General features: G+C 51.1%; 40 non-coding genes and 14 pseudogenes across 40 annotated transcripts in view; all 54 read left to right on the top strand.

Annotated features, from left to right (window-relative positions):
- Positions 1 to 13: 13 nt before the first annotated feature.
- Positions 14 to 132, top strand: LOC143953184 (5S ribosomal RNA). The gene has a single exon (XR_013268290.1). It is a non-coding gene; the product is annotated as a 5S ribosomal RNA (ribosomal RNA).
- A 109-nt stretch (positions 133 to 241) lies between these two features.
- Positions 242 to 360, top strand: LOC143950080 (5S ribosomal RNA). The gene has a single exon (XR_013265546.1). It is a non-coding gene; the product is annotated as a 5S ribosomal RNA (ribosomal RNA).
- A 109-nt stretch (positions 361 to 469) lies between these two features.
- On the top strand, positions 470 to 588 carry LOC143954224 (5S ribosomal RNA). The gene has a single exon (XR_013269235.1). It is a non-coding gene; the product is annotated as a 5S ribosomal RNA (ribosomal RNA).
- Positions 589 to 697: 109 nt separating this feature from the next.
- On the top strand, positions 698 to 816 carry LOC143954781 (5S ribosomal RNA). Its single transcript, XR_013269738.1, has one exon. It is a non-coding gene; the product is annotated as a 5S ribosomal RNA (ribosomal RNA).
- A 109-nt stretch (positions 817 to 925) lies between these two features.
- On the top strand, positions 926 to 1,044 carry LOC143954384 (5S ribosomal RNA). Its single transcript, XR_013269381.1, has one exon. It is a non-coding gene; the product is annotated as a 5S ribosomal RNA (ribosomal RNA).
- A 109-nt stretch (positions 1,045 to 1,153) lies between these two features.
- Positions 1,154 to 1,272, top strand: LOC143943432 (5S ribosomal RNA; annotated as a pseudogene).
- A 109-nt stretch (positions 1,273 to 1,381) lies between these two features.
- LOC143954344 (5S ribosomal RNA) lies at positions 1,382 to 1,500 on the top strand. Its single transcript, XR_013269344.1, has one exon. It is a non-coding gene; the product is annotated as a 5S ribosomal RNA (ribosomal RNA).
- A 109-nt stretch (positions 1,501 to 1,609) lies between these two features.
- On the top strand, positions 1,610 to 1,728 carry LOC143946422 (5S ribosomal RNA). Its single transcript, XR_013265209.1, has one exon. It is a non-coding gene; the product is annotated as a 5S ribosomal RNA (ribosomal RNA).
- A 110-nt stretch (positions 1,729 to 1,838) lies between these two features.
- On the top strand, positions 1,839 to 1,957 carry LOC143948104 (5S ribosomal RNA). Its single transcript, XR_013265365.1, has one exon. It is a non-coding gene; the product is annotated as a 5S ribosomal RNA (ribosomal RNA).
- A 109-nt stretch (positions 1,958 to 2,066) lies between these two features.
- LOC143951120 (5S ribosomal RNA) lies at positions 2,067 to 2,185 on the top strand. The gene has a single exon (XR_013266421.1). It is a non-coding gene; the product is annotated as a 5S ribosomal RNA (ribosomal RNA).
- A 109-nt stretch (positions 2,186 to 2,294) lies between these two features.
- Positions 2,295 to 2,413, top strand: LOC143952031 (5S ribosomal RNA). Its single transcript, XR_013267247.1, has one exon. It is a non-coding gene; the product is annotated as a 5S ribosomal RNA (ribosomal RNA).
- Positions 2,414 to 2,522: 109 nt separating this feature from the next.
- Positions 2,523 to 2,641, top strand: LOC143945850 (5S ribosomal RNA; annotated as a pseudogene).
- Positions 2,642 to 2,750: 109 nt separating this feature from the next.
- Positions 2,751 to 2,869, top strand: LOC143953051 (5S ribosomal RNA). Its single transcript, XR_013268169.1, has one exon. It is a non-coding gene; the product is annotated as a 5S ribosomal RNA (ribosomal RNA).
- Positions 2,870 to 2,978: 109 nt separating this feature from the next.
- LOC143945849 (5S ribosomal RNA) lies at positions 2,979 to 3,097 on the top strand (annotated as a pseudogene).
- Positions 3,098 to 3,206: 109 nt separating this feature from the next.
- LOC143950724 (5S ribosomal RNA) lies at positions 3,207 to 3,325 on the top strand. The gene has a single exon (XR_013266064.1). It is a non-coding gene; the product is annotated as a 5S ribosomal RNA (ribosomal RNA).
- Positions 3,326 to 3,434: 109 nt separating this feature from the next.
- Positions 3,435 to 3,553, top strand: LOC143945313 (5S ribosomal RNA; annotated as a pseudogene).
- Positions 3,554 to 3,662: 109 nt separating this feature from the next.
- On the top strand, positions 3,663 to 3,781 carry LOC143950395 (5S ribosomal RNA). Its single transcript, XR_013265801.1, has one exon. It is a non-coding gene; the product is annotated as a 5S ribosomal RNA (ribosomal RNA).
- A 111-nt stretch (positions 3,782 to 3,892) lies between these two features.
- LOC143953183 (5S ribosomal RNA) lies at positions 3,893 to 4,011 on the top strand. Its single transcript, XR_013268289.1, has one exon. It is a non-coding gene; the product is annotated as a 5S ribosomal RNA (ribosomal RNA).
- A 109-nt stretch (positions 4,012 to 4,120) lies between these two features.
- Positions 4,121 to 4,239, top strand: LOC143945011 (5S ribosomal RNA). Its single transcript, XR_013265079.1, has one exon. It is a non-coding gene; the product is annotated as a 5S ribosomal RNA (ribosomal RNA).
- A 109-nt stretch (positions 4,240 to 4,348) lies between these two features.
- Positions 4,349 to 4,467, top strand: LOC143950815 (5S ribosomal RNA). The gene has a single exon (XR_013266147.1). It is a non-coding gene; the product is annotated as a 5S ribosomal RNA (ribosomal RNA).
- Positions 4,468 to 4,576: 109 nt separating this feature from the next.
- LOC143943429 (5S ribosomal RNA) lies at positions 4,577 to 4,695 on the top strand (annotated as a pseudogene).
- Positions 4,696 to 4,804: 109 nt separating this feature from the next.
- LOC143947135 (5S ribosomal RNA) lies at positions 4,805 to 4,923 on the top strand (annotated as a pseudogene).
- Positions 4,924 to 5,032: 109 nt separating this feature from the next.
- On the top strand, positions 5,033 to 5,151 carry LOC143945312 (5S ribosomal RNA; annotated as a pseudogene).
- A 109-nt stretch (positions 5,152 to 5,260) lies between these two features.
- On the top strand, positions 5,261 to 5,379 carry LOC143954343 (5S ribosomal RNA). Its single transcript, XR_013269343.1, has one exon. It is a non-coding gene; the product is annotated as a 5S ribosomal RNA (ribosomal RNA).
- A 109-nt stretch (positions 5,380 to 5,488) lies between these two features.
- On the top strand, positions 5,489 to 5,607 carry LOC143952509 (5S ribosomal RNA). The gene has a single exon (XR_013267679.1). It is a non-coding gene; the product is annotated as a 5S ribosomal RNA (ribosomal RNA).
- A 109-nt stretch (positions 5,608 to 5,716) lies between these two features.
- Positions 5,717 to 5,835, top strand: LOC143946408 (5S ribosomal RNA). The gene has a single exon (XR_013265207.1). It is a non-coding gene; the product is annotated as a 5S ribosomal RNA (ribosomal RNA).
- A 109-nt stretch (positions 5,836 to 5,944) lies between these two features.
- LOC143943919 (5S ribosomal RNA) lies at positions 5,945 to 6,063 on the top strand (annotated as a pseudogene).
- A 109-nt stretch (positions 6,064 to 6,172) lies between these two features.
- Positions 6,173 to 6,291, top strand: LOC143951187 (5S ribosomal RNA). The gene has a single exon (XR_013266482.1). It is a non-coding gene; the product is annotated as a 5S ribosomal RNA (ribosomal RNA).
- Positions 6,292 to 6,400: 109 nt separating this feature from the next.
- Positions 6,401 to 6,519, top strand: LOC143951899 (5S ribosomal RNA). The gene has a single exon (XR_013267128.1). It is a non-coding gene; the product is annotated as a 5S ribosomal RNA (ribosomal RNA).
- Positions 6,520 to 6,627: 108 nt separating this feature from the next.
- On the top strand, positions 6,628 to 6,746 carry LOC143953118 (5S ribosomal RNA). The gene has a single exon (XR_013268230.1). It is a non-coding gene; the product is annotated as a 5S ribosomal RNA (ribosomal RNA).
- A 109-nt stretch (positions 6,747 to 6,855) lies between these two features.
- Positions 6,856 to 6,974, top strand: LOC143950747 (5S ribosomal RNA). The gene has a single exon (XR_013266085.1). It is a non-coding gene; the product is annotated as a 5S ribosomal RNA (ribosomal RNA).
- Positions 6,975 to 7,083: 109 nt separating this feature from the next.
- Positions 7,084 to 7,202, top strand: LOC143944528 (5S ribosomal RNA; annotated as a pseudogene).
- Positions 7,203 to 7,311: 109 nt separating this feature from the next.
- Positions 7,312 to 7,430, top strand: LOC143954112 (5S ribosomal RNA). Its single transcript, XR_013269132.1, has one exon. It is a non-coding gene; the product is annotated as a 5S ribosomal RNA (ribosomal RNA).
- Positions 7,431 to 7,539: 109 nt separating this feature from the next.
- LOC143950612 (5S ribosomal RNA) lies at positions 7,540 to 7,658 on the top strand. Its single transcript, XR_013265963.1, has one exon. It is a non-coding gene; the product is annotated as a 5S ribosomal RNA (ribosomal RNA).
- Positions 7,659 to 7,767: 109 nt separating this feature from the next.
- On the top strand, positions 7,768 to 7,886 carry LOC143943682 (5S ribosomal RNA; annotated as a pseudogene).
- Positions 7,887 to 7,995: 109 nt separating this feature from the next.
- Positions 7,996 to 8,114, top strand: LOC143954655 (5S ribosomal RNA). Its single transcript, XR_013269626.1, has one exon. It is a non-coding gene; the product is annotated as a 5S ribosomal RNA (ribosomal RNA).
- Positions 8,115 to 8,222: 108 nt separating this feature from the next.
- Positions 8,223 to 8,341, top strand: LOC143953760 (5S ribosomal RNA). Its single transcript, XR_013268812.1, has one exon. It is a non-coding gene; the product is annotated as a 5S ribosomal RNA (ribosomal RNA).
- A 109-nt stretch (positions 8,342 to 8,450) lies between these two features.
- LOC143952431 (5S ribosomal RNA) lies at positions 8,451 to 8,569 on the top strand. The gene has a single exon (XR_013267609.1). It is a non-coding gene; the product is annotated as a 5S ribosomal RNA (ribosomal RNA).
- Positions 8,570 to 8,678: 109 nt separating this feature from the next.
- On the top strand, positions 8,679 to 8,797 carry LOC143950203 (5S ribosomal RNA). The gene has a single exon (XR_013265627.1). It is a non-coding gene; the product is annotated as a 5S ribosomal RNA (ribosomal RNA).
- Positions 8,798 to 15,266: 6,469 nt separating this feature from the next.
- Positions 15,267 to 15,385, top strand: LOC143946099 (5S ribosomal RNA; annotated as a pseudogene).
- A 109-nt stretch (positions 15,386 to 15,494) lies between these two features.
- On the top strand, positions 15,495 to 15,613 carry LOC143950577 (5S ribosomal RNA). Its single transcript, XR_013265931.1, has one exon. It is a non-coding gene; the product is annotated as a 5S ribosomal RNA (ribosomal RNA).
- Positions 15,614 to 15,722: 109 nt separating this feature from the next.
- LOC143951474 (5S ribosomal RNA) lies at positions 15,723 to 15,841 on the top strand. Its single transcript, XR_013266743.1, has one exon. It is a non-coding gene; the product is annotated as a 5S ribosomal RNA (ribosomal RNA).
- A 109-nt stretch (positions 15,842 to 15,950) lies between these two features.
- Positions 15,951 to 16,069, top strand: LOC143948213 (5S ribosomal RNA; annotated as a pseudogene).
- Positions 16,070 to 16,178: 109 nt separating this feature from the next.
- LOC143952618 (5S ribosomal RNA) lies at positions 16,179 to 16,297 on the top strand. Its single transcript, XR_013267778.1, has one exon. It is a non-coding gene; the product is annotated as a 5S ribosomal RNA (ribosomal RNA).
- A 109-nt stretch (positions 16,298 to 16,406) lies between these two features.
- On the top strand, positions 16,407 to 16,525 carry LOC143946779 (5S ribosomal RNA; annotated as a pseudogene).
- Positions 16,526 to 16,634: 109 nt separating this feature from the next.
- On the top strand, positions 16,635 to 16,753 carry LOC143951983 (5S ribosomal RNA). The gene has a single exon (XR_013267204.1). It is a non-coding gene; the product is annotated as a 5S ribosomal RNA (ribosomal RNA).
- Positions 16,754 to 16,862: 109 nt separating this feature from the next.
- On the top strand, positions 16,863 to 16,981 carry LOC143954079 (5S ribosomal RNA). Its single transcript, XR_013269102.1, has one exon. It is a non-coding gene; the product is annotated as a 5S ribosomal RNA (ribosomal RNA).
- A 109-nt stretch (positions 16,982 to 17,090) lies between these two features.
- On the top strand, positions 17,091 to 17,209 carry LOC143950575 (5S ribosomal RNA). Its single transcript, XR_013265930.1, has one exon. It is a non-coding gene; the product is annotated as a 5S ribosomal RNA (ribosomal RNA).
- Positions 17,210 to 17,318: 109 nt separating this feature from the next.
- On the top strand, positions 17,319 to 17,438 carry LOC143952219 (5S ribosomal RNA). Its single transcript, XR_013267417.1, has one exon. It is a non-coding gene; the product is annotated as a 5S ribosomal RNA (ribosomal RNA).
- A 109-nt stretch (positions 17,439 to 17,547) lies between these two features.
- On the top strand, positions 17,548 to 17,666 carry LOC143953377 (5S ribosomal RNA). Its single transcript, XR_013268465.1, has one exon. It is a non-coding gene; the product is annotated as a 5S ribosomal RNA (ribosomal RNA).
- Positions 17,667 to 17,775: 109 nt separating this feature from the next.
- Positions 17,776 to 17,894, top strand: LOC143953786 (5S ribosomal RNA). Its single transcript, XR_013268836.1, has one exon. It is a non-coding gene; the product is annotated as a 5S ribosomal RNA (ribosomal RNA).
- A 109-nt stretch (positions 17,895 to 18,003) lies between these two features.
- Positions 18,004 to 18,122, top strand: LOC143944826 (5S ribosomal RNA; annotated as a pseudogene).
- A 109-nt stretch (positions 18,123 to 18,231) lies between these two features.
- Positions 18,232 to 18,350, top strand: LOC143951424 (5S ribosomal RNA). The gene has a single exon (XR_013266698.1). It is a non-coding gene; the product is annotated as a 5S ribosomal RNA (ribosomal RNA).
- A 109-nt stretch (positions 18,351 to 18,459) lies between these two features.
- Positions 18,460 to 18,505, top strand: part of LOC143954790 (5S ribosomal RNA) — a 119-nt gene continuing 73 nt past the window's right edge. Inside the window, exon 1 of the ribosomal RNA XR_013269746.1 lies at positions 18,460 to 18,505. This exon is cut by the window's right edge and continues 73 nt beyond it. This is a non-coding gene — a ribosomal RNA (5S ribosomal RNA).

The following is an 18,505-nucleotide window of genomic DNA, read 5'->3' as shown; positions in this document are numbered from 1 at the left end:
AGGGTGCAAAATCGCCTACAGTCACATCACCCTGAATGCGCTCGATCTCGTCTGATCTCGGATGCTAAGCAGGGTCGGGCCTGGTTAGTACCTGGATGGGAGACCGCCTGGGAGTACCAGGTGCCGTAGGCTTTTTTCCATTATGTTGTTGGCTTTGGCGACCTGCTGTATTTTTCCTCTCGATTTCCCGAGGTGACCACCTTGGCTTTTGTCAAGAGAGTTGTAAGTAGGGTGCAAGATCGCCTACGGCCACATCACCCTGAATGCGCTCGATCTCGTCTGATCTCGGATGCTAAGCAGGGTTGGGTCTGGTTAGTACCTGGATGGGAGACCGCCTGGGAATACCAGGTGCCGTAGGCTTTTTTCCATTATGTTGTTGGCTTTGGCGACCTGCTGTATTTTTCCTCTCGATTGCCCGAGGTGACCACCTTGGCTTTAGACAAGAGAGTTGTAAGTAGGGTGCAAGATTGCCTACGGCCACATCACCCTGAATGCGCTCGATCTCATCTAATCTCGGATGCTAAGCAGGGTTGGGCCTGGTTAGTACCTGGATGGGAGACCGCCTGGGAATACAAGGTGCCGTAGGCTTTTTTCCATTATGTTGTTGGCTTTAGCGACCTGCTGTATTTTTCCTCTCGATTGCCCGAGGTGACCACCTTGGCTTTTGTCAAGAGAGTTGTAAGAAGGGTGCAGGATCGCCTACGGCCACATCACCCTGAATGCGCTCGATCTCGTCTGATCTCGGATGCTAAGCAGGGTCGGACTTGGTTAGTACTTGGATGGGAGACCGCCTGGGAATACAAGGTGCCGTAGGCTTTTTTCCATTATGTTGTTGGCTTTGGCGACCTGCTGTATTTTTCCTCTCGATTGCCCGAGGTGACCACCTTGGCTTTTGTCAAGAGAGTTGTAAGTAGAGGGCAAGATCGCCTACAGCCACATCACCCTGAATGCGCTCGATCTCGTCTGATCTCGGATGCTAAGCAGGGTTTGGCCTGGTTAGTACCTGGATGGGAGACCGCCTGGGAATACCAGGTGCCGTAGGCTTTTTTCCATTATGTTGTTGGCTTTGGCGACCAGCTGTATTTTTCCTCTCGTTTGCCCCAGGTGACCACCTTGGCTTTTGTCAAGAGAGTTGTAAGTAGGGTGCAAAATCGCCTACGGCCACATCACCCTCAATGCGCTCGATCTCGTCTGATCTCGGATGGGAAGCAGGGTCGGGCCTGGTTAGTACCTGGATGGGAGACCGCCTGGGAATACCAGGTGCCGTAGGCGTTTTTCCATTATGTTGTTGGCTTTGGCGATCTGCTGTATTTTTCCTCTCGATTGCCCGAGGTGACCACCTTGGCTTTTGTCAAGAGAGTTGTAAGTAGGGTGCAAGATTGCCTACAGCCACATCACCCTGAATGCGCTCGATCTCGTCTGATCTCGGATGCTAAGCAGGGTTGGGCCTGGTTAGCACCAGGATGGGAGACCGCCTGGGAATACCAGGTGCCGTAGGCTTTTTTCCATTATGTTGTTGGCTTTGTCGACCTGCTGTATTTTTCCTCTCGATTGCCCGAGGTGACCACCTTGGCTTTTGTCAAGAGAGTTGTAAGTAGGGTGCAAAATCGCCTATGGCCACATCACCCTGAATGCGCTCGATCTCGTCTGATCTCGGATGCTAAGCAGGGTCGGGCCTGGTTAGTACCTGGATGGGAGACCGCCTGGGAATACCAGGTGCCGTAGGCTTTTTTCCATTATGTTGTTGGCTTTGGCGACCTGCTGTATTTTTCCTCTCGATTGCCCGAGGTGACCACCTTGGCTTTTGTCAAGAGAGTTGTAAGTAGGGTGCAAAGATCGCCTACGGCCACATCACCCTGAATGCGCTCGATCTCATCTGATCTCGGATGCTAAGCAGGGTCGGGCCTGGTTAGTACCTGGATGGTAGACCGCCTGGGAATACCAGGTGCCGTAGGCTTTTTTCCATTATGTTGTTGGCTTTGGCGACCTGCTGTATTTTTCCTCTCGATTGCCCGAGGTGACCACCTTGGCTTTTGTCAAGAGAGTTGTAAGTAGGGTGCAAGATCGCCTACGGCCACATCACACTGAATGCGCTCGATCTCGTCTGATCTCGGATGCTAAGCAGGGTCGGGCCTGGTTAGTACCTGGATGGGAGACCGCCTGGGAATACCAGGTGCCGTAGGCTTTTTTCCATTATGTTGTTGGCTTTGGCGACCTGCTGTATTTTTCCTCTCGTTTGCCCGAGGTGACCACCTTGGCTTTTGTCAAGAGAGTTGTAAGTCGGGTGCAATGTCGCCTACGGCCACATCACCCTGAATGCGCTCGATCTCGTCTGATCTCGGAGGCTAAGCAGGGTGGGGCCTGGTTAGTACCTGGATGGGAGACCGCCTGGGAATACCAGGTGCCGTAGTTTTTTTTTCATTATGTTGTTGGCTTTGGCGACCAGCTGTATTTTTCCTCTCGATTGCCCCAGGTGACCACCTTGGCTTTTGTCAAGAGAGTTGTAAGTAGGGTGCAAAATCGCCTACGGCCACATCACCCTCAATGCGCTCGATCTCGTCTGATCTCGGATGGGAAGCAGGGTCCGGCCTGGTTAGTACCTGGATGGGAGACCGCCTGGGAATACCAGGTGCCGTAGGCTTTTTTCCATTATGTTGTTGGCTTTGGCGACCTGCTGTATTTTTCCTCTCGATTGCCCGAGGTGACCATCTTGGCTTTTGTCAAGAGAGTTGTAAGTAGGGTGCAAGATTGCCTACGGCCACATCACCCTGACTGCGCTCGATCTCGTCTGATCTCGGATGCTAAGCAGGGTTGGGCCTGGTTAGTACCTGGATGGGAGAACGCCTGGGAATACCAGGTGCCGTAGGCTTTTTTCCATTATGTTGTTGGCTTTGGCGATCTGCTGTATTTTTCCTCTCGATTGCCCCAGGTGACCACCTTGGCTTTTGTCAAGAGAGTTGTAAGTAGGGTGCAAAATCGCCTACGGCCACATCACCCTCAATGCGCTCGATCTCGTCTGATCTCGGATGGGAAGCAGGGTCCGGCCTGGTTAGTACCTGGATGGGAGACCGCCTGGGAATACCAGGTGCCGTAGGCTTTTTTCCATTATGTTGTTGGCTTTGGCGACCTGCTGTATTTTTCCTCTCGATTGCCCGAGGTGACCATCTTGGCTTTTGTCAAGAGAGTTGTAAGTAGGGTGCAAGATTGCCTACGGCCACATCACCCTGACTGCGCTCGATCTCGTCTGATCTCGGATGCTAAGCAGGGTTGGGCCTGGTTAGTACCTGGATGTGAGAACGCCTGGGAATACCAGGTGCCGTAGGCTTTTTTCCATTATGTTGTTGGCTTTGGCGATCTGCTGTATTTTTCCTCTCGATTGCCCGAGGTGACCACCTTGGCTTTTGTCAAGAGAGTTGTAAGTAGGGTGCAAGATTGCCTACGGCCACATGACCCTGAATGCGCTCGATCTCGTCTGATCTCGGATGCTACGCAGGGTCGGGCCTGGTTAGTACCTGGATGGGAGACCGCCTGTGAATACCAGGTGCCGTAGGCTTTTTTACATTATGTTGTTGGCTTTGGCGACCTGCTGTATTTTTCCTCTCGTTTGCCCGAGGTGACCACCTTGGCTTTTGTCAAGAGAGTTGTAAGTAGGGTGCAAGATCGCCTACAGCCACATCACCCTGAATGCGCTCGATCTCGTCTGATCTCGGATGCTAAGCAGGGTTGGGCCTGGTTAGTACCTGGATGGGAGACCTCCTGGGAATACCAGGTGCCGTAGGCTTTTTTCCATTATGTTGTTGGCTTTGGCGACCTGCTGTATTTTTTTCCTCTCGATTGCCCGAGGTGACCACCTTGGCTTTTGTCAAGAGAGTTGTAAGTAGGGTGCAAGATCGCCTACAGTCACATCACCCTGAATGCGCTCGATCTCGTCTGATCTCGGATGCTAAGCAGGGTCGGGCCTGGTTAGTACCTGGATGGGAGACCGCCTGGGAGTACCAGGTGCCGTAGGCTTTTTTCCATTATGTTGTTGGCTTTGGCGACCTGCTGTATTTTTCCTCTCGATTGCCCGAGGTGACCACCTTGGCTTTTGTCAAGAGAGTTGTAAGTAGGGTGCAAGATCGCCTACGGCCACATCACCCTGTATGCGCTCGATCTCGTCTGATCTCGGATGCTAAGCAGGGTCGGGCCTGGTTAGTACCTGGATGGGAGACCGCCTGGGAATACCAGGTGCCGTAGGCTTTTTTCCATTATGTTGTTGGCTTTGGCGACCTGCTGTATTTTTCCTCTCGATTACCCGAGGTGACCACCTTGGCTTTTGTCAAGAGAGTTGTAAGTAGAGGGCAAGATCGCCTACAGCCACATCACCCTGAATGCGCTCGATCTCGTCTGATCTCGGATGCTAAGCAGGGTTGGGCCTGGTTAGTACCTGGATGGGAGACCGCCTGGGAATACCAGGTGCCGTAGGCTTTTTTCCATTATGTTGTTGGCTTTGGCGACCAGCTGTATTTTTCCTCTCGATTGCCCCAGGTGACCACCTTGGCTTTTGTCAAGAGACTTGTAAGTAGGGTGCAAAATCGCCTACGGCCACATCACCCTCAATGCGCTCGATCTCGTCTGATCTCGGATGGGAAGCAGGGTCGGGCCTGGTTAGTACCTGGATGGGAGACCGCCTGGGAATACCAGGTGCCGTAGGCGTTTTTCCATTATGTTGTTGGCTTTGGCGATCTGCTGTATTTTTCCTCTCGATTGCCCGAGGTGACCACCTTGGCTTTTCTCAAGAGAGTTGTAAGTAGGGTGCAAGATTGCCTACGGCCACATGACCCTGAATGCGCTCGATCTCGTCTGATCTCAGATGCTACGCAGGGTCGGGCCTGGTTAGTACCTGGATGGGAGACCGCCTGTGAATACCAGGTGCCGTAGGCTTTTTTACATTATGTTGTTGGCTTTGGCGACCTGCTGTATTTTTCCTCTCGTTTGCCCGAGGTGACCACCTTGGCTTTTGTCAAGAGAGTTGTAAGTAGGGTGCAAGATTGCCTACGGCCACATGACCCTGAATGCGCTCGATCTCGTCTGATCTCGGATGCTACGCAGGGTCGGGCCTGGTTAGTACCTGGATGGGAGACCGCCTGTGAATACCAGGTGCCGTAGGCTTTTTTACATTATGTTGTTGGCTTTGGCGACCTGCTGTATTTTTCCTCTCGTTTGCCCGAGGTGACCACCTTGGCTTTTGTCAAGAGAGTTGTAAGTAGGGTGCAAGATCGCCTACAGCCACATCACCCTGAATGCGCTCGATCTCGTCTGATCTCGGATGCTAAGCAGGGTTGGGCCTGGTTAGCACCAGGATGGGAGACCGCCTGGGAATACCAGGTGCCGTAGGCTTTTTTCCATTATGTTGTTGGCTTTGTCGACCTGCTGTATTTTTCCTCTCGATTGCCCGAGGTGACCACCTTGGCTTTTGTCAAGAGAGTTGTAAGTAGGGTGCAAGATCGCCTACGGCCACATCACACTGAATGTGCTCGATCTCGTCTGATCTCGGATGCTAAGCAGGGTCGGGCCTGGTTAGTACCTGGATGGGAGACCGCCTGGGAATACCAGGTGCCGTAGGCTTTTTTCCATTATGTTGTTGGCTTTGGCGACCTGCTGTATTTTTCCTCTCGATTGCCCGAGGTGACCACCTTGGCTTTTGTCAAGAGAGTTGTAAGTAGGGTGCAAAATCGCCTATGGCCACATCACCCTGAATGCGCTCGATCTCGTCTGATCTCGGATGCTAAGCAGGGTCGGGCCTGGTTAGTACCTGGATGGGAGACCGCCTGGGAATACCAGGTGCCGTAGGCTTTTTTCCATTATGTTGTTGGCTTTGGCGACCTGCTGTATTTTTCTTCTTGATTGCCCGAGGTGACCACCTTGGCTTTTGTCAAGAGAGTTGTAAGTAGGGTGCAAGATCGCCTATGGCCACATCACCCTGAATGCGCTTGATCTCGTCTGATCTCGGGTGCTAAGCAGAGTCGGGCCTGGTTAGTACCTGGATGGGAGACCGCCTGGGAATACCAGGTGCCGTAGGCTTTTTTCCATTATGTTGTTGGCTTTGGCGACCTGCTGTATTTTTCCTCTCGATTGCCCGAGGTGACCACCTTGGCTTTTGTCAAGAGAGTTGTAAGTAGGGTGCAAGATCGCCTACGGCCACATCACCCTGAATGCGCTCGATCTCGTCTGATCTCGGATGCTTAGCAGGGTTGGGCCTGGTTAGTACCTGGATGGGAGACCGCCTGGGAATACCAGGTGCCGTAGGCTTTTTTCCATTATGTTGTTGGCTTTGGCGACCTGCTGTATTTTTCCTCTCGATTGCCCGAGGTGACCACCTTGGCTTTTGTCAAGAGAGTTGTAAGTAGGGTGCTAGATCGCTTACGGCCACATCACCCTGAATGCGCTCGATCTCGTCTGATCTTGGATGCTAAGCAGGGTCGGGCCTGGTTAGTACCTGGATGGGAGACCGCCTGGGAATACCAGGTGCCGTAGGCTTTTTTCCATTATGTTGTTGGCTTTGGCGACCTGCTGTATTTTTCCTCTCGATTGCCCGAGGTGACCACCTTGGCTTTTGTCAAGAGAGTTGTAAGTAGGTGCAAGATTGCCTACGGCCACATCACCCTGAATGCGCTTGATCTCGTCTGATCTCGGATGCTAAGCAGGGTCAGGCCTGGTTAGTACCTGGATGGGAGACCGCCTGGGAATACCAGGTGCCGTAGGCTTTTGGCCATTATGTTGTTGGCTTTGGCGACCTGCTGTATTTTTGCTCTCGTTTGCCCGAGGTGACCACCTTGGCTTTTGTCAAGAGAGTTGTAAGTAGGGTGCAAGATCGCCTACGGCCATATCACCCTGAATGCGCTCGATCTCGTCTGATCTCGGATGCTAAGCAGGGTCGGGCCTGGTTAGTACCTGGATGGGAGAACGCCTGGGAATACCAGGTGCCGTAGGCTTTTTTCCATTATGTTGTTGGCTTTGGCGACCTGCTGTATTTTTCCTCTCGATTGCCCGAGGTGACCACCTTGGCTTTTGTCAAGAGAGTTGTAAGTAGGATGCAAGATCGCCTACGGCCACATCACCCTGAATACGCTCGATCGCGTCTGATCTCGGAAGCTAAACAGGGTCGGGCTTGGTTAGTTCCTGGATGGGAGACCGCCTGGGAATACCAGGTGCCGTAGCCTTTTTTCCATTATGTTGTTGGCTTTGGCGACCTGCTGTATTTTTCCTCTCGATTGCCCGAGGTGACCACCTTGGCTTTTGTCAAGAGAGTTGTAAGTAGGGTGCATGATCGCCTACAGCCACATCACCCTGAATGCGCTCAATCTCATCTGATCTCGGATGCTAAGCAGGGTCGGGCCTGGTTAGTACCTGGATGGGAGACCGCCTGGGAATACCAGGTGCCGTAGGCTTTTTTCCATTATGTTGTTGGCTTTGGCGACCTGCTGTATTTTTCCTCTCGATTGCCCGAGGTGACCACCTTGGCTTTTGTCAAGAGAGTTGTAAGTAGGGTGCAAGATCGCCTACGGCCACATCACCCTGAATGCGCTCGATCTCGTCTGATCTCGGATGCTAAGCAGGGTCGGGCCTGGTTAGTACCTGGATGGTAGACCGCCTGGGAATACCAGGTGCCGTAGGCTTTTTTCCATTATGTTGTTGACTTTGGCGACCTGCTGTATTTTTCCTCTCGATTGCCCGAGGTGACCACCTTGGCTTTTGTCAAGAGAGTTGTAAGTAGGGTGCAAGATTGCCTACGGCCACATCACCCTGAATGCGCTCGATCTCGTCTGATCTCGGATGCTAAGCAGGGTCGGGCTTGGTTAGTACCTGGATGGGAGACCGCCTCGGAATACCAGGTGCAGTAGGCTTTTTTCCATTATGTTGTTGGCTTTGGCGACCTGCTGTATTTTTCCTCTCGATTGCCCGAGGTGTCCACCTTGGCTTTTGTCAAGAGAGTTGTAAGTAGGGTGCAAGATCGCCTACGGCCACATCACCCTGAATGCGCTTGATCTCGTCTGATCTCGAATGCTAAGCAGGGTCGGGCATGGTTAGTACCTGGATGGGAGACCGCCTGGGAATAACAGGTGCCGTAGGCTTTTTTCCATTATGTTGTTGGCTTTGGCGACCTGCTGTATTTTTCCTCTCTATTGCCCGAGGTGACCACCTTGGCTTTTGTCAAGAGAGTTGTAAGTAGGATCCAGGTTGCCTACGGCCACATCACCCTGAATGCGCTCGATCTCGTCTGATCTCGGATGCTAAGCAGGGTCGGGCCTGGTTAGTACCTGGATGGGAGACCGCCTGGGAATACCAGGTGCCGTAGGCTTTTTTCCATTATGTTGTTGGCTTTGGCGACCTGCTGTATTTTTCCTCTCGATTGCCCGAGGTGACCACCTTGGCTTTTGTCAAGAGAGTTGTAAGTAGGGTGCAAGATTGCCTATGGCCACATCACCCTGAATGCGCTCGATCTCGTCTGATCTCGGATGCTAAGCAGGGTCAGGCCTGGTTAGTACCTGGATGGGAGACCGCCTGGGAATACCAGGTGCCGTAGGCTTTTTTCCATTATGTTGTTGGCTTTGGCGACCTGCTGTATTTTTCCTCTTGATTGCCCGAGGTGACCACCTTGGCTTTTGTCAAGAGAGTTGTAAGTAGGGTGCAAGATCGCCTACGGCCACATCGCCCTGATTGCGCTCGATCTCATCTGATCTCGGATGCTAAGCAGGGTCGGGCCTGGTTAGTACCTGGATGGGAAACCGCCTGGGAATACCAGGTGCCGTAGGCTTTTTTCCATTATGTTGTTGGCTTTGGCGACCTGCTGTATTTTTTTTTTTTTTTTTTTTTTTTTTTTTTTTTGAATAAATTTTTATTGAAAAAGTGATAGAACAGTACATAAAATCATATCAGCAGATACAAGTGTTTTCTTGTTTATATAAGTACAGTGTACAAAGTAGACTATAACTCAAGACGAGACTCTCATCATCTTGAAGGCGTGTAAAAGAAAAGAAAAGAAAGGAAAAACAAGAGACTTAAAAACCTGAACGAGAGCAGACGCTAATCCACTCCCTCATAGGATTAGACAGATATGAGGAGACTATAACTGGATGGATCTAACTAGCCCGGAGGCTCTAAAATGTAACCTCATGGAACTAACCAAATATGGCAAAAACAGGAGAGGGGCTGGGAGAAGGGGGGGGGGGGGGGGAAGGAAGAGGGGGGAGGGGGGGGATAGTGGGCTTAGGTCCAATACTCCATGGAAGGAAGACATCCAATAGTGGAAGAGTTCATGTTTGCTGAGGATCTTTGTACACAAATGCGTGTTTATCAAGGAGCGTGCGGTCGTGTGGAGAGAGGTGTATCGAAATGAAAAGGTCCCATCTGTCATGAAAGCGTTTGGAGGTATTCTGGTGGTCCAGGTTGGCATTGATTTTGTCCCGAAAAAGGAGTTGTAAGAGATCCCTTTCGACCTGTGAAATGGAGGGCGTGGATGCGGAGGTCCAGTTGGCCAGTATGGCCCTTCTGGCTAATAGGAGGCAGATCAAGGACCAGTCCTTTCCCGGTGGGCTGGGGGCGGTAGACCAGGGAAGTAGAGTGTAGTCCCAATGCCCAAAGATGAGGAGGAGCGGATTCTTGGGGAGTTTCAACAGCGTAATCCTGAAGATATAAGCCAGAACTTGATCCCAGAAAGTAGCAATAAAGTTACAAGTCCAGAACCGGTGTACGAGAGAAGGTTTGGGTTGTTGGCACATTGGGCACAGTGAGGGGGAGGGAGAGGCCGAAGAATGGTTGGGAGTGGGTAGAAAAGGAATATGGGCGCGGTGGGCGATTTTTAGCTGGGTTTCCCTCCATAATTCATTAGGGATCAGATTGTACACAGAATTGAGGCCTTGCAGGATTTTGTCTACTATGTCCTCCTCTGGAAAGTCCTTCGCCCAATTCAGCACTGATGACGAGGCTAAGGATGGAGTAATTTTCAAAAGTAATGGTTTGTATATGTCAGAAATTTTGCAGGTGTCGTTCCGGATGAGAGTTTCCATGAATGATGTAGTGAATCTGACGGATTCGGTCCTGCAGGTTTTTTGAAGAAAGCTGACACATTGGCGATAATGGAAGTTTGAGGCATCCGGAAGAGAAAATTTTGCTGCTAGGGAGCTGAACGGCAGCACCCTGCCAGAATCTGGCTCACACATGGAGAAAAATGTAGCAAGACCCTTTTGGCGCCATTCATCGTAAGGTTGTCGTTCCAAACCTGGAGTGAAGTTTGGGTTCCCTTGAATTGGAAGAAATTTAGAGATGAAAGGAGAGAGACGGAGACTTTTCCTTACCTCCCTCCAGGCAATGGCAGTGTCCCTTAGCAGGAGGTTGTGTTGATGCGGAGTTGCTAGAGATTTCCACTTGCAGTGAAGAAGGGCAGTAAGGGAATAGGGATGGACCATTGCCGTTTCCAAGTGAAAATTTGAACATTGGGATTTTTGGGTAATCCAATCTAGACTCACCCTCAAGAGACAAGCTAAATTATACAGTCTAACGTTCGGAAGACTAACACCGCCTTCGGTCCTGGGAAGATGAAGTTTCGAGAAGGCAATGCGCGGTCTTTTGTTTCGCCAAAGAAATTTTGATATTGCAGAGTTTAAAATTTGAATATCTTTGTGTCTGATGAGTAGAGGTATCGTTTGAAGAGGGTATAGCAGGCGTGCGAAACTGACCATTTTTATCAGGTGACATCTTCCCAGGAGCGAGAGGGGCAGATCCATCCAGTTTTCAAGTTCCTGAGTGAGCTTGCTAAAAAGGGGAGGATAATTTAGATGATAAAGTGAGGAGGGAAGCTTCCCTATTTTAATACCCAGATAAGTGATGTGTGATTTAGCTATCGAGAAGATGGAATTGTGAGACCAGGCCGGAGGTGGGAGGGAACCGAGGGGCAGTATCTCGCTCTTGGAATAGTTTATGCGTAAACCGGAGCATTTTCGGAATAGATCAAATGTGTTCTTGATCGTGGGCATATCTGCGGAAGGATTTGCGGAGAATATGAGGACGTCATCTGCAAAGAGAGACGTCTTCAGTTGTAACTCGCCTATCGGAATGCCATGGATTGGGGCTACTGTGGACAAAAACCTAGATAGTGGTTCCAGGGCCAAATTAAAGAGGAGAGGGGATAAGGGGCAGCCTTGTCTCGTACCCTTATGGAGGCGAAATTCATTTGAGAGCAGGCCAGCTGCAACCAATCTAGCGGCCGGAGAGGTATACATAGATTTTATTAGATGTAAGAAAGGGCCGGTGAAACCCATTTTGTTCAGAACCAGAGACAGCCATTCAAAACTAACATTGTCGAAAGCTTTTTCGGCATCAAGAGTAATGATGGCAAAGTCCCCGTTCGGGTTGCATCTAGCGTGCTCTAGTGCCATCATCACCTTTCTGATGTTGATCGTCGCCGTTCTGCCTTTCACAAAGCCTGACTGGGCAGGATGGATCAGAAAAGGGATGATGTTAGCTAGCCTTGTGGCTATGATTTTGGAGAAAATCTTGACATCAAGATTTAGGAGCGATATGGGCCTATAAGAGCCTGGTTCTGTAGGTTCCTTCCCCTTTTTTTCTAGAAGTTTTATTATCGCCTGGTTGCCTGTGGGTAGATAGGGGCCCCCTGTCCATATTTGTTGATACACCCTTTCAAGTGTGGGTGCTAGGAGTGAATTAAGTGATTTATAAAATTCGCCCGTTAGTCCGTCTGGACCAGGGGCTTTGGAAGAGGCTAGAGTCCGAATCGTGTTGGTTATTTCCGCGAGAGATATGGGGGCATTTAGGGAGTCTAGTTGTGAGGGGGATATTTGAGTCAGGGTTACTTTGCCTATAAATTCGTGTGCCGTTTGCTCGTCGATAGGGTCTGCCGCATATAAGGCCGTATAGTAACGTAGCATGGCAGAATTTATGCCCTGTTGCGACGTTGTTATAGAACCGTCGGGTTCCCGGATAGCAGGTATGATAGTTGGGCGGTAGGTTCCTTTACATAGTCTGGCTAGCAGTTTACCGGCTTTGTTCCCGAATTTGTGGAGAGTGGCATCAAAGTGAGCTCTCTTGATCGATTCTAGTGTGTCGGCCCAAGTTTCAAAGGATTGTTTGGCTATTCGCCAAGCTTCCCGGTTTTCAGGTGTGTCATGGGTATAGAGTGTACGCTGAGCCTGATGGAGTTTGGAACTGGCCGTAGTATAGTTAAGATGTGCATTCTTTTTGAAGGAGGATGCATAGGAGATAATGCGTCCTCGGAGGAAAGCTTTCCCTGCGTCCCATAGCAGATTGGGGTTGTCCGCATGGTCCGCATTAGTTTGTGCGTATAAACGCCATTCTTTGGTGATGTAGGTGTGGAAGTCCGCGTTGTGCTGGAGGAAGGCGGGGAATCGCCAAATTTTGGGATTCGGATGAATATCAGGAGTCTCTAGAGATATAGATATAGGAGCATGGTCAGAGATAGCAATATCATGTATCTCCGCGTCTGGGATGAAGGGGAGTAGGTCATGTGAGCTAAATATGTAGTCAATTCTAGTGAATAAGTTGTGTGGGTGGGAGTAGAAGGAGAAATCCCTATCAGTCGGGTGGTGTATGCGCCATAGGTCAAGTAGACGAAGGGATTCCATTGTGTCCGCTAACAATGTAGTGTTGGGCGGTGTCGAGGACGAGTCACGTCGTTGTTTCGAAGATTTATCAGCTAGTGGGTGTAGTACGGAATTAAAGTCTCCCCCCACGACTTGAGGTAAGGAGGGGTAGCGCAGGAGCCAGGTGGTCAGTGTGGTGAAGAATTGCTTCGTAGGACTGTTTGGGGCGTATATGTTGGATATCACTATTTCTCTTGTCCCAATGCGGATACGAATAGAGAGCAATCTGCCCTGAGTATCCGTATCCGTTGACAGTATGGTACAAGGGAGATTTTTATGGATAAGGATAAGGACTCCCGCTTTACGGCCGAGAGCTTCTGAGCCCGCCACCGCCCCCACCCAGAGTTTCTTCATCCGAACAAAGTCGGTTGAGGAAAGATGTGTCTCCTGAAGCAAAGCTATATCTGCTTTGAGCCGTTTGAGATGGCGAAGAACCTTCATTCTCTTAGCAGGGGAACGAAGGCCCTTCACATTCCATGAAATTATTCGCAGCATGATGGGATTAGGATGGGGATATGATGTGCTAGTAGTGAAATCATTCGGATGTGTGTGGTTAAGTGTAGTGAGCAGTAGTTATTCATACTGGAGCATGGGAGCAAAGCCCTAAAAAAGGGGGTGATAAGTATGCGTGCACTAATAGAGAACCTATCGGGTAGAGGAAAAGGAGAGGAGGGGGAAGGATGAAACTGTCGCAGTAGCCAAAGATAAGATAAGCAGAAGTAAACATAATCGCTAACTAACTTCTCTTTTTTCCGCATGGGGATCACTGCGAAGACCAGTTCCCATAACCAGCCCTGTATCATGTCAGAGGCTTCCGCCCCTTAGAGATGGGGTACAAGGCAGCGGCAGGGCATGTGGGAGAGCAGCATATGGTCGCAGGTCTGCACAAAGAACCCAGGGGGAAGAGGGTACGAATGTGTACAAAAGTGAAAATATATATGTCACAAATTACTGTACATAAGTTGTCATGTTAAGCAGAATACCTCTATAGCCATGAACCACTGAGGAAGGGTAAAAATACAACTAAAATAGAACTAAACAAAAAGGTTCGTCCGCAAAGAGTCAGTTCAAGATGTATGCAGACAGAACAACAGGTCTGAACAAGTAGTAACAGATATTACCTGTGAGGTGTGGACTGTCCAGGAGGGAGAGTCCAATGTTCAGAACACCTTAACTAGGTAGGGAGGAAGGCCAAACAGAGCCATAAAGAAAGGAACACTTGCGTGTGGAAACAGCGGGGCCAGTGCGTGTCCCTCAGCGTGTAGTGAGGCCATGATGAGTTGGACCCGAGGCCCTGAAGCGTTTGGGAGAGTCCTTGCGCGGGCTCCTTTGATCCAGGGCCCGGTTGAGTGGTGGGGCCTTAGGCGTGGGGCTGAGGAGGGATCCTGAGCGCGACGATTTCAAGTAGGCAGATGCTTCCTCCGGGTCTTGAAAGGACAGTTGTTCACCAGAGGGTGTTTTGATCCGTAGGGTAGCCGGGAATGCCAATGTGAATTTGAATTGCCGTTGGTGAAGTTCTGCACAAACATGCTGGAAAGCTTTGCGTCGTTTAGAAACATCTACCGAATAATCGGCGAAGATCAGGATGCGGACTCCTTCTATCTGTAGGGATCTTGCTTGCCGGTATTGTTGCAGTATGGCGGCTTTGTCTGAGTAGTTGAGATATTTGGCTATGATCGGGCGCGGTAACTTGCGTTCCGAGTTGAAAGCCCCCATGCGGTGAGCGCGCTCCACGATACACGGGCCTCCCAGACCCAGAGCTTCAGGGATGCGACGAGCGCATACTTCCATTAGGGCAGATTGATGGAGCGATTCAGGGAAACCTACGAAACGCAGGTTGTTCCTCCTGGACCTGTTCTCGAGGTCATCGAGTTTTTCCAGAATAAATTTGTTCGTTCTGTCCTGTGCATGTTCCAGGGATTGCGTCTGGTAAAGCTCGTCCTCAATGGTGGATATGCGATGCTCTGCTTCATTCAGTCTGGATGCATGTTCCCCCAGCTGGGCTTGGACTTTCTGCATGCCTGAGCTGACAGCTTTCTCCACTGATGCAGCGATCATAGGGGAGAGGAGAGCAGCCACAGCCTGTGCCAGGAGTTCTGTGTGATGGTCTCGTGGCAGTGGAGGTAATTGTGGCTGCTGGATGAAGGTAGATGATTCAGGGCTAGATGGAGGAGGGGGGGCCTGGATCTGTGGTGGTATAGAGTCACTGATACTGGATGGATGAGTAGGCTGTCCCCCTACCTCCATAGCAGGCGACGTCTCCTCAGGCTGGGCCGCACAGGCCGGATCCGTGTAGGCCGAAGCCGGGGCCTCGATTTGCGGCTGGGCCGGCCGCGCGGCGGCGGCCGCGTACGATCGCGGCCCGGTTTTTTCAAGGAACCGGTCCATCCCGTGGCCGGGGACGTAGAGAAGGCTGATGGGGGTGTTTGGGGCGGAAAACGCCGATTTTTTAGGCCGATGTGGAGGGCGGTTTGCGGGAGCTGTGAGAGGCACAGCTACTCCATGCGGCGCCGGAACCGGAAGTTGACCTGCTGTATTTTTAACTCTCGATTGCCCGAGGTGACCACCTTGGCTTTTGTCAAGAGAGTTGTAAGTAGGGTGCAGACCGCCTACGGCCACATCCCCCGGAATGCGCTCGATCTCATCTGATCTCGGATGCTAAGCAGGGTCGGTCCTGGTTAGTATCTGGATGGGAGACCGCCTGGGAATACCAGGTGCCATAGGCTTTTTTCCATTATGTTGTTGGCTTTGGCGACCTGCTGTATTTTTCCTCTCGATTGCCCGAGGTGACCACCTTGGCTTTTGTCAAGAGAGTTGTAAGTAGGGTGCCAGATCGCCTACGGCCACATCACCCTGAATGCGCTCGATCTCGTCTGATCTCGGATGCTAAGCAGGGTCGGGCCTGGTTAGTACCTGGATGGGAGACCGCCTGGGAATACCAGGTGCCGTTGGCTTTTTTCCATTATGTTGTTGGCTTTGGCGACCTGCTGTATTTTTCCTCTCGATTGCCCGAGGTGACCACCTTGGCTTTTGTCAAGAGAGTTGTAAGTAGGGTGCCAGATCGCCTACGGCCACATCACCCTGGATGCGCTCGATCTCGTCTGATCTCAGATGCTAAGCAGGGTCGGGCCTGGTTAGTACCTGGATGGGAGACCGCCTGGGAATACCAGGTGCCGTAGGCTTTTTTCCATTATGTTGTTGGCTTTGGCGACCTGCTGTATTTTTCCTCTCGATTGCCCGAGGTGACCACCTTGGCTTTTGTCAAGAGAGTTGTAAGTAAGGTGCAAGATCGCCTACTGCCCCATCACCCTGAATGTGCTCAATCTCGTCTGATCTCGGATGCTAAGCAGGGTCGGGCCTGGTTAGTACCTGGATGGGAGAACGCCTGGGAATACCAGGTGCCGTAGGCTTTTTTCCATTATGTTGTTGGCTTTGGCGACCTGCTGTATTTTTCCTCTCGATTGCCCGAGGTGACCACCTTGGCTTTTGTCAAGAGAGTTGTAAGTAGGGTGCAAGATCACCTACGGCCACATCACCCTGAATGCGCTCGATCTCGTCTGATCTCGGAAGCTAAGCAGGGTCGGGCCTGGTTAGTACTTGGATGGGACACCGCCTGGGAATACCATGTGCCGTAGGCTTTTTTCCATTATGTTGTTGGCTTTGGTGACCTGCTGTATTTTTCCTCTTGATTGCCCGAGGTGACCACCTTGGCTTTTGTCAAGAGAGTTGTAAGTAGGGTGCAAGATCGCCTACAGCCACATCACCATGAATGCGCTCAATCTCATCTGATCTCGGATGCTAAGCAGGGTCGGGCCTGGTTAGTAACTGGATGGGAGACCGCCTGGGAATACCAGGTGCCGTAGGCTTTTTTCCATTATGTTGTTGGCTTTGGCGACCCGCTGTATTTTTCCTCTCGATTGCCCAAGGTGACCACCTTGGCTTTTGTCAAGAGAGTTGTAAGTAGGGTGCCAGATCGCCTACGGCTACATCACCCTGAATGCGCTCGATCTCGTCTGATTTCGGATGCTAAGCAGGGTCGGGCCTGGTTAGTACCTGGATGGGAGACCGCCTGGGAATACCAGGTGCCGTAGGCTTTTTTCCATTATGTTGTTGGCTTTGGCGATGTGCTGTATTTTTCCTCTCGATTGCCCGAGGTGACCACCTTGGCTTTTGTCAAGAGAGTTGTAAGTAGGGTGCAAGATTGCGTACGGCCACATCACCCTGAATGCGCTCGATCTCGTCTGATCTCGGATGCTAAGCAGGGTCGGGCTTGGTTAGTACCCAGATGGGAGACCGCCTGGGAATACCAGGTGCCGTAGGCTTTTTTCCATTATGTTGTTGGCTTTGGCGACCTGCTGTATTTTTCCTCTTGGTTGCCCGAGGTGACCACCTTGGCTTTTTTCAAGAGAGTTGTAAGTAGGGTGCCAGATCGCCTACGGCCACATCACCCTGAATGCGCTCGATCTCGTCTGATCTCGGATGCTAAGCAGGGTCGGGCCTGGTTAGTACCTGGATGGGAGACCGCCTGGGAATACCAGGTGCCGTTGGCTTTTTTCCATTATGTTGTTGGCTTTGGCGACCTGCTGTATTTTTCCTCTCGATTGCCCGAGGTGACCACCTTGGCTTTTGTCAAGAGAGTTGTAAGTAGGGTGCCAGATTGCCTACGGCCACATCACCCTGAATGCGCTCGATCTCGTCTGATCTCGGATGCTAAGCAGGGTCGGGCCCTGGTTAGTACCTGGATGGGAGACCGCCTGGGAATACCAGGTGCCGTAGGCTTTTTTCCATTATGTTGTTGGCTTTGGCGACCCGCTGTATTTTTCCTCTCGATTGCCCGAGGTGACCACCTTGGCTTTTGTCAAGAGAGTTGTAAGTAGGGTACAAGATCACCTACTGCCCCATCACCCTGAATGCGCTCGATCTCGTCTGATCTCGGAAGCTAAGCAGGGTCGGGCCTGGTTAGTACTTGGATGGGAGACCGCCTGGGAATACCAGGTGCCGTAGGCTTTTTTCCATTATGTTGTTGGCTTTGGCGATGTGCTGTATTTTTCCTCTCGATTGCCCGAGGTGACCACCTTGGCTTTTGTCAAGAGAGTTGTAAGTAGGGTGCAAGATTGCATACGGCCACATCACCCTGAATGCGCTCGATCTCGTCTGATTTCGGATGCTAAGCAGGGTCGGGCCTGGTTAGTACCCGGATGGGAGACCGCCTGGGAATACCAGGTGCCGTAGGCTTTTTTCCATTATGTTGTTGGCTTTGGCGACCTGCTGTATTTTTCCTCTTGGTTGCCCGAGGTGACCACCTTGGCTTTTGTCAAGAGAGTTGTAAGTAGGGAGCAAGATCGCCTACAGCCACATCACCCTGAATGCGCTTCATCTCGTCTGATCTCGGAAGCTAAGCAGGGTCGGGCCTGGTTAGTACCTGAATGGGAGACCGCCTGGGAATACCAGGTGCCGTAGGCTTTTTTCCATTATGTTGTTGGCTTTGGCGACCTGCTGTATTTTTCCTCTCCATTGCCCGAGGTGACCACCTTGGCTTTTGTCAAGAGAGTTGTAAGTAGGGTGCCAGATCGCCTATGGCCACATCACCCTGAATGCGCTCGATCTCGTCTGATCTCGGGTGCTAAGCAGGGTCGGGCCTGGTTAGTACCTGGATGGGAGACCGCCTGGGAATACCAGGTGCCGTAGGCTTTTTTCCATTATGTTGTTGGCTTTGGCGACCTGCTGTATTTTTCCTCTCGATTGCCTGAGGTGACCACCTTGGCTTTTGTCAAGAGAGTTGTAAGTAGGGTGCAAGATCGCTTATGGCCACATCACCCTGAATGTGCTTGATCTCGTCTGATCTC

Source organism: Lithobates pipiens, unplaced genomic scaffold, assembly GCF_037356315.1.
Source record: "Lithobates pipiens isolate NorthernLeopardFrog02 unplaced genomic scaffold, aLitPip1_a1.2 Scaffold_30, whole genome shotgun sequence".
Taxonomy (NCBI): domain Eukaryota; kingdom Metazoa; phylum Chordata; class Amphibia; order Anura; family Ranidae; genus Lithobates; species Lithobates pipiens.
Note: the sequence above shows the minus strand (reverse complement) of the source record. Positions and strands in the feature narration are given on the sequence as shown.